The following is a 17,487-nucleotide window of genomic DNA, read 5'->3' as shown; positions in this document are numbered from 1 at the left end:
AGTCCTCTGTACAGACAACTGGCATAAAAAATGATCAACTCTCATATCCACCCACGCCATGGGGATCAAATCGTATGTCATTGCACAGTCCTGAGTCAATCACAAATCGTCGGGACCATCAACTTGAACGTCATCTGTTGACTGGCCTAGCTGGTATTAACGAGCATCTTTACAATTGCGAAAGATGTCTAACAACAATTGAGGACAAAGTTGAAGCTCTCCAGCATACCACCCAGCAAGTAGTTGACTTGCTCACCAATGGCGACACTTGAGGAACTTAAGTGCTAAAAGGAAGGTTTGGTATAGCTAAGGCCATATCTGGACATTGCAGCTAACTTCTTTTTGGTGCCCGCAGGATGTTCTTCTTTTATGTTGAAACATTTTGGGTTTAATTATCCTTTGTAAGAGGCAAACACTTCATTTTGATGTGCTCATGGTTGGGCCAGAATGTTTGGTTTTGTTGGTTTGGGATGGATGGTGCAATACTGCTAAGCTTGGGTAGTTTTTATTTTGGATATTTTTGTTAATGGTTGTTTCATAATTCATATATCTTTGCTGCCATATCTCTCTGCTCTCAATTATGTGTGAAATTCTGTGAAATATTGGTATGAATTGTGATTATCTTCTCCTGCATATTCCTTAACAATTGAGAATTGGTTGTGATTTATGTCATTTAAAGCTATGCTACTAATTTCTGTTAAAATCATCGCTCTCCTTTGATCTGGTATGCATAAATGGTTTCCATGCGAATAAAGATGTTGTTATCTGATATACATTTGTCCCTTACTGATTATGTATTTTCAAGATGTATCTAGTATGCATTGAACTATCTGAATCTCTAAATGGTTCTCCCATATCTTTATGCTTCAACTTCAGTCAACCGGTATTGCTATATTGCCCTTTACCAATGGCTGACAAAAAGGGGGAGAACAAATCCCACCATGAAGAAATATTATGTGTATCTATATATGAATGGTGGTACAGGTGTTAGGGGGAGTAGCTGCATGAAGACAGGGGGAGCAGTGACATACTTGGTGCTTAAACTTGTAGTAGCAATGTAAAATTGTGTAAAGAGCTATGTGCACACAATTTAGGGTGTTAGTCTAGATGTTTGTGAGACCAGTTTCCTAGCTCGTACCGTTCCGTACGCCTCCGCGGTCCTCCCGATCGAATTTCGGCAAGGGAAGTGAGCCCCATAAGAAGATTGCTCAAGCGTCTACCTCAATAGGATGTGTACCCGAACTCGTCAAAGGTAAATTTAGCCTTACATCCCATGTCCCAAAACACTAGGTACATAAAACCCTTAAAAATGGATAGAACATATTAGGGTTTAAGGTGAGAAAACTACTTTTCAAAATTAGGAAAATCTCTAAGTTTTCTGCTTTTATCGATTTATTGATAAGTTGTTCGATTGAATCGAACTCTGCTATCGATGTCCTCAAAACTCACTCGATATTATTGAATTGAGGACTTCATATGTCCAGCAACCATAATGAATCCTGGACTTAATTAACGATGAATCGATGAAATATTCGATATCATCGAATTTTAATCTCGTGTTCATCGAGACGGATCGATAAAATCAACATCTGGTCAGTTATGTCCAATATGCTGTTACGGAAAGTCATGTAATTTTTGATATCTCGAAGAGAGCCTTGATATCCTCAAAATTCAAACCTTGATGATATTGACGAACCTTCGATGATATCGGATTGGGACACAAAACTGACCAGCAAGCTTTCAGGTAAATTCTTTCAAGTATCGAGGATCACTCGATGATATCGATATTTAAATGTCGATCATATTGAGACAAGGTTGATATCATCGAAATAGGACACAAACTATCCAGTAAGCTTATAAGAAAATTCCTTGAAAATATCGATGAATCAATGCTGTTATCGATATTATCGACATTCAAATTTTGATGATATCAAGGGATGCTCGATCATATCAAATACCTGTTATACTTCAAAGGCAAGTTTGCTCTCATGTTTTCAAATGTCAAGGAATCGAATCTTGCATCGATGTAATCGGAGTTCAAAATCCGATGACATCGAAGAGTGTTCGATTTCCTCAACTAGTTGGCAAAAAGGGTCAAAAGAATTTAACAACTTTAGTTTGTGTCATCGAGCGGTCATTTGATGGTATCGAGAATATACACTCGATGATATCGAACTCTGTCAAAAATATGACTGTTTTATTTCTGTTGAAACTTTTTGCCTATTTAATGAGAGCTTGCTTGAGGTTGTTTGTAGAGAAAATAAACAGAGCTTTTGAGTGTTTAATTCAAATCATATACCCTAAGTCTTTTTCTCTCATGGGAGTTCATCCTCCAATCCACCCTCATCATTGATATTCAATAGAGTGGATTGGGGAATGAACTTTCATATTCAAGGATCCTCCATCTACCACCTTAATTATAAATTATTGAGCTGGGATACCTTGAATGCATAGATGATTGGAATCACTCTGTTTCTGAAATAGAAAAATATTTATAGAGTTAGGATTCTAACATAACCTTGACCCAACCCATCGCCTTACATTAGAGCATCATCTGTGTTGCGGTTCAAGGGAGCTGAAGATTCTTCATCATCAAAGGAGGAGATCTTTATCAACATACTTAATGGGGCTCGTCTACTTATCTGTAAGTCATTAGAGTCCGAGACCCTTTTGATCATTTCTGTTGTAGGATTGGGTCAAAGGTGCTTCTCACCCCTTTCAAGTCCTCATAGGAGGCCTCTGACAGGAGAGTACGTGGGGGTGCTCTATGTTGACCCTTGCTCTGTGGAGAGCATAAACTTAGGTCCTTGACCTATGTGCTCTAAAACCTAAGTGCTGTGTTTTGACCTTTGCTCCTGTGTAGGGCATAAACTGTTAAGTTCCGTCTGTGGATCCTTGGCCTGTGTGGCCTAAAATCTTGGTGTTGTATGTTGACTCTTGCTCCTGTGTGGGGCATAAACTTGTGTCTCGTGGAGACACATTAGAGTCAGCCTTGCGTAGGTTATATTGGTTTGAGGTGAACCTGATTTGAAACCTCCATTAGTGAGATCTGGTACAATCAAGGGTTGAGTGAGTCCGCCGGAAGTGGAGTAGACACGTAGTCGAACCACTATAAAAACGATTATGTTTGGGATTGCTCTTTACTTTTACTTCTTATGTGATTCCTCTGAATGTTCTCATAATGCATGTTTACATGATTGCGTAGAACCAATTAGAATCACATCTCACACACAGTCACTTCCATCATAAACTATGTTATACATTTTGCCTATGTTTTTAGTGGCCTTATGATTGGATCCTCTAACTAGCTTGGAGGCCATTAGAGTTACATTGAAGAAATCCTGTTATTTGCATAATGATCTGGTTATAATGATGGATGCTCTTACTGATAAGTGCATCGGTAAGACAGTCTGTCAATCGCCCATCAATGATTACTACTGCTTAGGTCTAGCATTCACTCCGACAACAGGAGTTGAAGAAGTTAGTAAGATGGATCCTTTATTTCCCATATGTCTTGGTGAAACTTTGTTGATCTAATTTGAGTTTATCCTTGATTCGGCCAATGCCTTAAAGAATCCTCGATCATGGCGAAAGCCCCTTCTAGAATGGGAAACTTAGTTCACCTGCGTCTCATCTTAACAAGAGATAACATGGAGAGCATTGGGTATTTATGAGCGTATCAAGCTCCCCCTCTATGATTATCCATCAGATCCATCTATCCTCCTCACAGCTTCAACATTTGGAGTTCATCGACCAATACATTTTTCTTCAACTACGATCCCATGAGTCTAACCATTTTTTATATCACGACTTTAACCTAACTTCTCCCATTTGGTGAAGTTGTTTATTCAGGTTTTGCATATAAAGATCCTAAGCGCTTCTTGAACAAAGCTAGCAAGGCAAATTACCGCTCATGTAGGCCTACCATAATCTTAGTGGACCGGTTAATTATGAGGAACACACAGCTTTCCTGCTGCTTTAGATCTGTCGACATCTGCTATGTACGAACGCTCTGTAAATAACTACTGAATACGTCTCTTTGGTTGATGCCCTTACCCATGGTTGAAAACTCGCCCTCACCCCTTATGTACTTGGCCACTAGTACAGAGGAATTTACGAAGTCACCAATAAACGTCTATTTCTTGGAGGAGGACCACTATGGCTTCTTCAAATGTGGCTCTACGAGTACTTCTATCTTTCTCTTGTGCATCATTCCATCAATTCTGAAGCCAATTGTTTTTCGCTTTGGCCAGAAGCAGACGAAATCAGTCGTTCACTCCATTCCATGATGGAGACTATGGTCCCAATTAGTTTATTGGCCGATATGCGTAGGAGAACGATCTTGAGGCATCCTAAATGCACCTAGCTTGGAAAATCTACCTCATTGACCGAGACCTTTCATATGGAGGTTCAATTGAGTCTGGTACGAATGCCAAGGCTGGGATCGAATAGTACTGCCTGAATTTGCTTGCTTGACAATTCGGTTTAGTTCAGTGTATACCATATCCATTTACCTAAAAGACTTGCAACCAACCCCCTTTCAATCAGCCGGTCGCTGAGAAAGCCAAGCTCTATCAATCTCTCCATTCTTCTTTTCAAGAAGCTAGTTTAGCTCTTGATCTTTCTTGCTATCCAAATCAACCACATGCAATGAATACTTTCACTCTCTGGTGGGAGAACCATTATTAGAGGTTATTGAAGAAACTCCAGAAGAGATTATAATTCAACTTTCCTCAAAGCTTGAGCCTAAAGGAAAGAAGAGGACAACACCCTCATTGGATAGTACACTAGGTTAACAAACAAATAAGGCGAAGACAAGATCATTCGCAACATCTTCTCCTCAAACTTCACTAAATGAAGTAGCAGCTGCTCCTCGCAAGTGCCGAAAAGTTGTGGCGAGGATTTCTATTATTCCAGCACCTCCACCAATCCGTAAATCTCCATCAACTCTGAAGAAAATTCTTTAATCCATCTCCCAAGGCGCCAGTTCTTTCTTTCTAACACGTTAGTCCTCTTAAACCTTCTCCAATAATAGATGATCAACCGCTAGAAGCATCCGTCGGGCCTCGATCAACGGTCGTCAGGTACTTCCTCGACTGAGGCCGTATCTTCCTTTGAAAAATATTTCAAAAATAAGTACTGATTAGGTTTCTCCATCACTGATTACTCAAAAGAAATTGAGGAAGGCTTGAAACGTCACCATGAATCTCATTATAACAAATGCTAGAATAAATGGTGGCAGGATAGGGAGAGATTAAATAACCCCGATCTTGCCTCTGATGAAAAGTACCTTACTCCATATCATCCAAATCCGCCACCATTCCCTACTTCGTGGCAAGCACTTGTGATGATTATAAAAAATCCTCAGGCCGTGGACACATGATCCATCACTTACATCGCCTGTTTTGATTTAGGTGGAAATTACTTACCTATATATAATTATCTTGAATTTTCTCGATTTTCATATTGACTGATTATACCTTATCTTTGTAGTTACCTGAGAGTTATCGATCGCTGACAAATAGATCATTATGGCACAACCATTACAACAGTGCTTATTAGCGACCGATATCCCTGAGATCACTGTTGAGGGTCAAATATTGCATATTATCCTCCAGTTATATCTTGGTTATATGAACATAATACTGCTTAATGTCTTATTTTACTCATGTTTGTGTTGTAAGGTGAATTTAAGAGCTTGGATTGGAAAATGTGCTAAAAGCATAGATTTGTCGCTTAAAGATCACCAAGGTAAAGAAAGGATCATAGGAGACAAAGATTGAAGATTTCAAGGTCCCAAGATTCAAGAAAACCAAGTGTAGAAGGAATGAAGTCGAAAGAACAAATGCATAATTCATATTGACTATGTCATCGATCACTGTTCAATGACATCGAGGATACATTCGATAACACCGAACACGGGTCGATGACATCGAATTTATGAAAGAAAATCGAGTTAGTCACTGGACAAATTGAAGACGTTTTTCGATGATTCGAGGACTTGTTCGATGACTCGAATCCTTGCTTGATAACATCGAAGCCAGTTCGATGACATCGAATTTTCTATGAATTTTCGGCAAAATTCGCTGGACTGTTTTGGACGCATTATCGATTCCTCGAATAACGCTCGATGACATCGAAGACACCTTCGATGTGACATAGAAGATTATGCAGTCTGGACGAAGTTACACAATGGGAAAAAAAACACATATAAAGGTCACCTTCGATGACATCGAAAGCAGTTTCATGTCATCAAACCACTTACACAGAGTTGCTGTAACGCCCCGAAAATCGGGGGTCAAAATTTTTCCAAGGAGGTGCGAAAGGAGGTGTTGCACAACTATAAATAGGAGTCCCCAGGGCATCCTTGGGCATCTATTTAGGGTTTGGAGGAGAGAAGCACAAGAGCAAAGAGTCATCACTAAGCATTTTTCTTCTTTCTTTTAGGGTTTTAGATCCAATCATGACTATGATTGGCTAAACTGCTTAGCTAGGGCTAAGAGGTGAAGCTTGTAGCGTGATGGGATGTTTCTATTACTTTGATTCATGTTTTTGTTGAACTCTCTTTTATTCTAATTTGATTATTAAGGAACACTTTCAGTTTTTAATGGTTTGTGTGACTCAAATAACAATAGATATGCAATAGCTTTGAGTATCTTCTTTTCATGCTTTGAGATTGTGAAATTAGGAAATCCTATTGCTCACCATCGTCCCTTGGGCATGGTTGGATGATAGAATCCCTTCTAGCCTTCACAATTCTCCCATGTTTGATTGTGGGATTGGTATATCCTATTGTTTGCCGTAGTCTACTGGGCGTGGCTAGGTGATGGAATCACTTCCAATCCTCACAACTCTTATCCATTGAGAATTAGATCAACGAAAGTTCAGATTTGGTTTTATTGAGATATTTTCCAACTGGATAGGACAAGACTCCGATTCCAGTTGTGTCCTTTCCATCACTTACGCCATCCGTTCTAATTCAGATGGAAATTGCTTACCTATATATAATTATCTTGAAATTTCTCAATTTTCATATTGATTGACTATGCCTTTTCCCTGCAGTTACTCAGGAGCTATCGACTGCTAACAAACAGATCATTGTGGTGAAACCATTATAATAACGTCCACTAACGACCAATATTCCTAAGATCACTAATGTCCAGACTGTTGATTCTGAGAACACGGTCAGCACTGAGGCCCTCCCATCCCAGAATTCTCCTGAGTTTACAACTCTTCCCTCGGCATCTGAATATATGATCAAGATACATCTGACACCTCCTACTATGGTCGGTCAAGGAGAAGAATAGGAAGAGACACCACTCCTTCATAGTTCGGGTGAGAAACCATCTTCCCAACCAACAATTCCTTCACTCAATGAACAAATTCCTTCAACAATTGAAGAATCTTTAGCTTATGATGGAACAATCATTGTGGCTAAGGAAGTTGTAGCGATTGATGTCCCGGAACCCAACTTGCATCTGTCACCTGCTCCCATACAGACAATGACAAGTGATGCTCCAACTCTCGTTGCTTCTGATGAAGATGAGCTTTAAGCCGATGACATCCTTTCTTCTCTCGAGTGAGTTTTGACCAAAGACTTTGTTGGCCGAGTTACCCTCTCTGTCTCTCTCTCACTAGTCTATAAAGCCTTAAAGAAGAATTCCAGATTCTCCTGGAAACATTGTTGTCCGGGACCTTGACAATCAATATAATAAACAAACTCAACCAACTGGTCGAGTCATATAGTTCCTTCTGTTGCTCATATCCTAGTCTCATGGCTGAATCATTAACCCTCCATGAGTTTTTAGGATTCGTTAAAGAAAACATATGATATGCACTATTGTCAGTCGTATTGAAGCAGAACAAGCCACAACAATATCTCAATTGGCTTCTTTTAGGGATGTTACAAACCAATTCTCGACCAGCACTGCAAAATTAAAATTGTCTGAGGCTGAGCTAGAGGAGATGGAGATCAAAATAGTATCTCTGGAGGCGGAACTACTAACTTTGAAGAGAAGTTATGCAAAGAAACATACTGAGCTAGACCATTAGAAGAAATTGGTCAAGCACTTAGCGATGGTCGCTAAGGCTCAAACAACAACAATCAGTCGACTCCATAGGTTGTTGTCAAACATGAAGCTATTTTACTTGCATTGAGGAGTTGATTAAAGGAGATGAGGGCATCGATTCGACAATTTTCTTCTTTCAAGTTGTAATCGATTTCTTGTAATGATTAAGTCTTATCAATGTAATCGGCCATGAGCCTCTTTCCTTTTCGCATTACTTAGCTTTTCTATTCTTTTGTGTTTATAACTAACTACTGACTTGGCCCATGAAACTCAGTATGTCGTGGGCTCATTTTACACTTAAAGCCTTAACCACTACATGTTCCTGACTGCTTAGAACATGTACTGATTTCGTTACCACAACCACTCCCAATCGTGGGTGCCTAGACTACCTATTTAAACAACTTTGGGCTTATGATCGAATTCATATCACGCTCTTCTTACAGTTCTACTTAGGTCCCATGGCTTCCAACCATTCTTCTTTCATTACTGGTGTTGAAAGTTATTTAAAGGAAATCTTTGAATGGGGCTTAGCAAAGTTTTGTCAATCCTCATTACTCTTCGATGCAAATTATTTTGTTAAAGAAGCTTCGACAGAGGCTGCGCTCGGGGAACTCTTTCAAAAGTTAACTTGTCTGAATTCTATGGGATGTCGTTATCTCGAGCTTACCTTCGATTTTGAACTGCTCTATGGCTATCTCCTCCAGCAAGCATCGACCAAGGAAGACTTTGTAGAGGTAAGCATCGCTCATTAACTAGCTTGACATGATCAATTATTCTTGGTTCAGACGCACTAGTTCAATCACACCATGCTTTATGCATTGTAAGCTTACCATACTGGACTGATGGAAGAACTCAAGGAACGGGAGTTTTCCTTTTTTACCCGAGGACGTAGTCATCCAAGAAGACCTCTCATTTCTGGATGAGTAGATCACCATCTACCAGATGCGGTAGAAAATTAATCTTGGCACAAAGAAAGAAGACGAGAAAAGGGTTTCTTCAAACAACATCTACACGACCAGCTACTTCATCTTTTAGTGATCATCATCGAAAAGGGAGTAGATTGGGCACCAAAACAAAAGAAGAATGAGGCCAAGATGCAGGGTCTCATCGAGGAGTTTGAAGGCATGAATATTTAAATCACTCATTCATCTTAAGTTTCCCTTTCTATTTCTCTTTCTTGCACATGAAATGCGGTTGATGACCAGCAATGTTATTAAATAAATCTCCCTTTTTATCAATAAAATTGATATTCTGGCAAGGTATGGGATGTTTTCTTTTCAAGTACTAAATCTTTTACCAATGGTTATGGCTAGAGATGTTCAAAATAGATAACTAGTTCGAACAACGTTCCCACAGCCAACCAAATTTCTTTATCACAAATTGGTCACTCAACACCTATCCATTTTCCATTCACATATGCTCTATCATATGCTAACTTAGCAATAGTAAATATGCCACATTGCTCGAGGAACTTCATTTATTATATTGCATCCCCCCAAATTCTCATAAATGAATCGCTAACCCAGCCATCTGCTTTGGTTTCCTAACCGTCGAACCCTATCCAGTGCATGCACTTATTACTCCTGATATATATATATATATATATATATATATATATATATAATACTCACCACTTGGGTTTGTAGCAACAAGAAACCTGAACAACTAGCCTTGACGCCATGACTTCTAATTTCTCCTCTTAATCCTTAAGGGTTTTGGAGGAAATCTTCTAGGGATGGATTAGCTCCTTCTCCCATTCCTCATTTCTCCAAGATGCTCATCCCTTCCGTAGGGATGTTACCGAAGTATCCAAGATGATGAATCTCTTCAAGAGGTTCTTAAGGTCATTTCAAAACTCCAATGGCTTAGAGAGGCGTACTCCAAGGCCGACTCTAAACTCGAATGATGGCTACCCAACTGATGGAACTCTCGGCCCTTCATACTGATTCCACAACTCTTTCAACTTGCTATGATGCAGCTTGGAAGAATCGATTACACTAGACCCATCAACATCGCTTCGACAAAGAGATGTTACAATCCATGGAAGTTGTACTTGGCAACCTCTTCACTGACTCTCCGAGGCCCAATGGTTATATCTAGACCGTGATCGGTCGGACAATCAGGACATGAGAAACTTCATCGAGTCCCAGATATAAGTCTATCAGAATTGTGAAAAGTCTAACAAGTCCAAAAGATACTGAATAGGGATATTTAACAAACTTTAGAGAAAATGGTTAACTCGGATCGTAAGGATTGGTCACTTTGACTAACCAACACAATGTGGGCTTACCGTACAGCCTATAAAACTATTGAGTATGAACTATTACATATTTTTCCTTATTGTTCATTGGTTTATAAGCACAAGTATGTTTATTTGATCTATTTACGTATGTTTTCCTATGCGAGGTGATTTGGAGAGCAAAGATGAAAAGAACAGCTAAAGAGAAGATTTAATGCTTAAAGAATGACCAAGTGAAGAATTGGAGATTTGGAGGTCATTAATGAAGAATTTAAGTACCAAATATCCACGAAAAATAAGTGTAAATGAGAGAGAAATGACTGAAAAATCACACAATGCAATAACAAAAATAACAAACGTTCGATCCCGCTTCAGATTGGTTCAGTCCGACTGAATGTACAAAGAACTGTGTTACAAGAAATTGTGATTTTTAAAATTAATTCAACTCAAAACTTAGGTTTGATTGAAGCCATGTTCGATGTCATTGAAGGGAGGTTCAGTGCGACTTAAGAGAGATAAAGACCTCAGACCTATTTTGGAGAAATTCAGCTATAGCTAAAGGAATATTCGGCTGGACTCGGTGTAACTCAAGTGCAACTAAAGGTGATCATTGGTGTGACCGAAGTGTATAAAAAGTGCCTAAATTCAAAGTCGGTGCAGGTTTTTCTATTTAATGGGGTGTTTTAGGCTATTATAACTACGAATTAGAGCTCTAATCCTTTGGTTCTACTTCAATTTTTATGTTTTTGTTTGAGTTTAGTTTAATCATATCTATGGTTGGTCAAATCTCTTAGCCAGGGCTAGGACGTGAAGTTTATAGTTATTTTTAATGTTCTAATTTACATTGATTCGAATATTTTTTTTATTGTTGAATAATTCATTAATATTAGTTTGAATGAAGCTTTATTTTAATTTACTTTAATCCATTGTCGACTCTTAGCACTTTGGATACTTAGGAAGGCTAAGATTGAGTTCTTATCTCTTTTATAAGAGATTGATCCATAGAATCCATTGATCTGTTGTAGACTATGGGCATGATAGATGCTTTGAATTCCCTATGATCAGTACTTTAGTGCCTGAAAAGGAGAGCTAAAGAAGTCCTAGAGGGTGGATGAATAGGATTATTCCAAATAATTGAATAAAGTGTTGAATAATAAATAAAACAGAGATCTCAATTGCCTAAGTATTGAAACATCGATTTCAATTGATTCGTAGGACAACCTTCACCTAAAAAGTTTAGGCAGGACAACCTTATTTCACGAATACTTTTAAAATCAAAATCCCGAACTTTGTAAGAGTAAATAAAAATAAATATTATAATCATTTACCACTTAAACTGAAATGGAAATATAACCATTCACCACATAAAAGATAAAAACATTCACCACATAACATAGAGAATTATAGTGGTTCGGTTGTCAACAACTGTTCTAAAATAGCCACACCTACTCCACTCCCAAAATTACTCTCCACGTACTCTTGGCTTTCACTATGAATAAGGTTTTCTCAGGGTCACCTTAAAACCTGATACAATTGTGATTTTACCGAGCCATCACAAATAAAACCCTTACTGAGATTTTTAGGCAATCTCAGACAAAACATACACTAAGATTTTCTGGCTATCTTAGAAAAACCAAAATAAGAATTGAAGGTATACTTATCCTCTCCGTAGAAGAAGTTGTAGCTGAAGAACCGCTTTTCTTGAATGTCAAATATTCAATGTTCAGTCATATAGAAAAGGTCCAGGGTTCTTTTGATTTTAATTAAGTTTAAACCAATTTATACTTAAGTTAATTCTCTTATATCTCAAAGCAAGAAGAGTATTCACTCTCTTTAGAATTAGAATGACAGAGACTGAGATTAAGGGAATTAAACAAAAGCTATAAAAATAATTTATAAATACTGTTCAATTGCTTGTGAAAAATTGGAGCATCTCCCTCTCTTGGAGAAGAATTTTGATGATAATAATTGATATTTCGGATTAAGAGAGAACCTCAACTTATAGGCAAAGAATTTGAATCTTCGACTGACCCAAGACAGTCTTCAACTAGCCCGAGCACTAGATTCTGTTCAACGGATTTTTAAATTTGAGTGGGATAAGATTTATCCGATCTTCGACTAGTCGAAGAGCTTTGTTCGACTAGTCGAAGATGGTCTTTGACTGATCGAAGATGCTAAAATCTGAACCAATTTGGTTGCTGGACTTTGAGCTAAAATTCCATGGGCTGGTCGGAGGTCCTCCTTCGACTAGTCGAACCTAAAATTTGAATGGTCGAATTTGCAATAAAAAGTTCATTTTGCTTCGATTTTAACTAGGACTGGCCAAAAGAACTTAGACTAGTCGAACCAAACCTTAAGCTGGTCGAATTCCTAGCAATCACAAGTATAATGATTTAACGGCTCTATTAGGTTTTTGAGTGGTTCATGCCCAAGTGGGTTTGTGATAACACTCTTCATCTCTCAAGTGAAGGATGACTGGTTGAAGGATTGCCTATCTATTGTTGGATTAGACAACACCTAAGGTCCTCTGAATTGGCCAAGAATATGGTTGAGAATTAACCCCATCGTCATGTCGATGAAGAAGATAGAACGATGTGCACAATGGTCCTCCATCTAAAATCCTACATGATTGTTTACAATCAGTTAGGACAAGCATACTTTCTTCCATGATTTTTCATCCTAACGCCGAAAATGAATTATGAACTGGGAGTGATCCAACTACTTTTGAAATTTCATGGACTAGACTCTGAGAGTACATATCTACATCTCAAAGAGTTTGATGAGATTGTAGCCACCCTTGACTTTAACAATGTGTCGAATGATACCCTGAGTCTAAAATTGTTCCCTTTTTCATTAAAAGAGAAGGCCAAGTCATGGCTTCACTCTTTAAGATTGAGATCTATTGGGACATGGGATGAGATGACCTAGGAGTTCCTTAAAAAGTTCTTCTTGGTTCATAAGACTAACACTATTAGAAGGGCCATAGTGAACTTCTTGCAAAAAGAGGAAGAAACCTTCTTCCAATTTTGGGAGGGGTTTAAGTATCTTGTAAGTGCTTGCCTACATCATGGCTACGAAATTTGGCGGGACATAAGTTTTTTTTTTTTTTTTAATGATGGACTAACTTCGCCCATGCGCCAATTCGTAAAGATGATGTGCAATAGGGAATTCATGAATAAAGATCACGATGATGCGTGGCACTATTTTGATATGCTATTTAAAAACATGCGATCTTGGGGTACCCCATCCAAATCAACCAATCCCAAGTCAACTTAGTCGAAAGAAAAGGGAGGAATGTATATCTTAAGGGAAGAAGATGACGTTAATGCTCAAGTGGCCAACCTCACAAGAAAGGTCAAAGCCTTGGAATTAAAGAAAGTAGAAGCGGTCAAACCCAAGAATACCCATGAGACTATTTATGGTATTTATGCAAGTAACATACACCTAATGGAGGAGTGGCCTACAATTCCTACATTCCAGGAGTTTTTACATAAGCAATCTAATGCCATGAATGATTATCAAAGGCCTTTCAGTGCTCTTATCTAGAACACGTACAATTCTAGTTGGTGGAATCACTTGAACCTCAGTTGGGGGAATGGACAATGGCTAGTATGATTAAAATCCACAAGGGCCTCTTCCTTCAATCCTTATCTTGTTGTTAATGCAGAAAAGGACCTAAGAGGACCCAGTTCAAAAATCCAAGCCTGATTAAGAACAGTTCAATCAGAATATTATGCAAGCATTCTAGGATATTAAAATATCTTTAGGAGTGTTTGAATTGTTTATTTAAATATTGGAGTCACAATTTACTGTTAGCGAGAAGGGGACTCTACCAGCCCAACCTCTACCTAACCCAAAACTACAATGCCAGATAAGTGACCCGAGCTCTTCGAATGAACATGTTGAGCAAGGAAAGTCCATCACCACTCTTAGAGGTGGAAAAACAATTGATAAAAGCATCCCAGTGAGGGCTGAGAAGCCTAAGGACTCGAAAGAATCTAAGAGAGATGATTGGCCTAGCGACACTATACATGGTAACAAACCGGGAAAACAATACAAGTCGATTGTTGCATTCCTACAAAAGGTTGATCTCACTAAAACCTCTACCCAACACTCGGGTTATCTAAGAGGTTCCAAAACATGTGAAAATTAACATCCCTTGTTAGATGTTATAAAACAAATCTCATCATATGCCAAATGCTTGAAAGATCTTTGTATGACAAGCAATGACACAATGTCCAGAAAAAGATATTTTTAATAGAAAAATGGGGTGTTATCATAAAAAAAGATGTGCCCCAAAAATATAATAGACTTTAGTAGTCCAACCATCTCATGTGTGATTGGGGCCCACCGGATTGAGCATGCACTACTTAATTTGGGGGCGACTGTGAATTTGTTCCCCTACTCGGTCTACGAATAGCTTGGCCTAGGTGAATTAAAACCCACCAAGACCATACTTTAACTCATGGATCGTTTGATTCATATATCAAAAGGGATGATAGAGGATGTTATTGTTTAAGTCGATAAATTTTACTATCTAGTATATTTTATTATTTTGGATACATAGGTTGTCATTAATGCTAACACTCAGATTCCTTTCATCCTTGGTCGACCATTCCTAGCTACATCAAACATCACAATCAATTGTAGGAATAAAATTATGAAACTATCCTTTAAGAATATGACACTCGACCTAAACATCTTCAATATGTGCAAATAACAAGAGGATGGTGATGACATCTATGAAATCAACTTGATAGATTCATTCGTGGAAGATAAGTCACTTTTGACTTTATACTTCGATACTTTAGAGACGTGCTTGGCCCACTCCATTAATTTGGATGATGACATGATTAGGGAGATGAATGCCTTGATGTTACGCTAATACTTGAAACTAATTGGTGAAAGCCTGAATTTGAAAGATTACCTCAAGCTGTCTCAAAGCCTCTACCATCTAGTGTCAAGGAACCGAAGCTTGACCTGAAACTGTGGATGTTAAATATGCTTATTTGGCTCAAGATGAGTCATTTCCCGTGGTGATTTCTTACCACTTAGATGAGGAAAAAGAGTATGCTAATTTCTACTCTCAGATAACATAAAGGAGCCCCTGGATGTGTTACAAAAATACAAAGATCTCAGTAGCTCAAGTATCTCAAGTGAGATTGGGAACTTTTAGGTTGAGCATGTTGTAGTTGATTTGGGGGCAAGTATGAATTTAATCCCTTACTCAGTCTATGAACAACTTCATCTAAGTGAATTAAAACCTACCAAGACCACACTCCAACTTATTGATCATTTGATTCGTATACCGAGAGGGATGATAGAGGACGTGCTTGTCTAAGTCAATACATTCTACTATCTAGTAGATTTTATTATTTTGAATACGTAGCTCATCATTAATGTTGACACTCAGATTCCTATCATCCTTGGCCACCCATTCCTAGCCACGTCAAACACCATTATCAATTATAAGAATGGAATTATGAAATTGTCCTTTAGGAATATGACACTTGAGCTGAATATTTTCAATATGTGCAAACAACAAGAGGATGGTGATGATGCCTACGAAATTTACATGATAGATGCATTCGTGGAAGACAGGGCACTTTTGACTTTGTACTTTGACACTTTAGAGACGTGCATGGCCCAGTCCACTGATTTGGATGATGACATGATTAGGGAGATGGATACCTTGCTTGATGCGATGCCAGTACTTCAAACTAATTGGTGAAGGCCTACTTTTGAATAATTACATCTAACTGACTCAAAGTCTCTACCCTCTAGTATTAAGGTACCGAAAATTGACCTAAAACCTTTGTCTATTGATCTTAAATATGCTTACTTGGGTCAAGGTGAGACATATCCAGTAGTGATTTCCTCCCACTTGAATAAGGAATGAGAGAGTGTTGATTTTTACTATTAAAAAATAAGCCCTTAGAATGACTATTGCAGACCTTAATCGAATTGACCCCTGATTTGTGCTCACTATATTCACCTTGAAGATAATGCAAAAATATTTAGACAACCACAACGCCGTGTAAATCCAAATATGAAGGAAGTGGTTAAGGATGAAGTGTTAAAGCTATTGGATGTGGGTATCATATACCCTATATCTGATAGCCAATGGGTGAGTCCAACTCAGGTGGTGCTTGAGAAGTCTAGAATCACCATCGTAGTCAACGTAGATAATCAATTCATACCAATTAGAGTCAGTATTGGTTGGAGAATGTGCATTGATTAGTGGAAGTTGAATACCGTCACAAGGAATGACCACTTTCCTTTACCTTTTGTTGACCATATTTTGGAAAGGTTAGCAGGTCACTCCTACTATTGCCTCCTAGATGGGTATTTAGGCTTCAACCAGATAGAGATAGCCCTAGAGGACCAGGAAAGGAATACATTCACATGTCCCTTTGGCACTTTCGCTAATCCAAGGATGCCATTTGGATTGCGTAATGCCCCCAACACATTTCAGCGATGCATGTTGATTTATATATTTTTTGACATGGTAGCCAAGTTTTTAAAGGTCTTTATGGAGGACTTCACCATCTTTCTTTCTTCCTCCAACGAGTTCCTTGAGCACTTGAAATTGGTGCTGAAGAGATGTGAAGAAAACAAGTGGTACGGCTTTAAGATCCTTAGTTTCGAATCTCTTAGACTGATATAACCGATTTTCTTAAAGTCTATCTTCTTAATACACAGAAATAGTGTGGAAACCATTTTTCTTATTCAAAATCTCATTTATAGATCAAAACAATAAACATAGAATGAAATCACTATGCCAAAATCACGAATTTGCGACAGATTTCGTCTGTCACAAAAAGGCCTGGTTTAACGACGAGGTTAGTCAGTCGCTAACAGAAAATGTCCGTCCTAAGCAACATTTTTCCAGAAATTTTGGTAGTCAGAAGTGGCATGGTTTAGTGATGGATTTTGATCATCGCAAATTACCGACAAAAAATAATTTAGCGACGGATTTTAGCTGCTTTTACAACGATTCATGGTCCATCGTAAATTTATTTTTACCCAAAACAAATGTTCTTTTTTTTTCTTTTAAAGAATATGGTAGAAAATTGTGTTTTATTGTAATCTAAGAATTATTTTTTAAAATATAATTTCAATAGTTTAATTGTATTTATTTGTATTTAAGATTATTTTTGTATCAATAGATTGGCTGCA

This window comes from Magnolia sinica, chromosome 8 (assembly GCF_029962835.1).
Source record: "Magnolia sinica isolate HGM2019 chromosome 8, MsV1, whole genome shotgun sequence".
Lineage (NCBI taxonomy): Eukaryota > Viridiplantae > Streptophyta > Magnoliopsida > Magnoliales > Magnoliaceae > Magnolia > Magnolia sinica.
Note: the sequence above shows the minus strand (reverse complement) of the source record.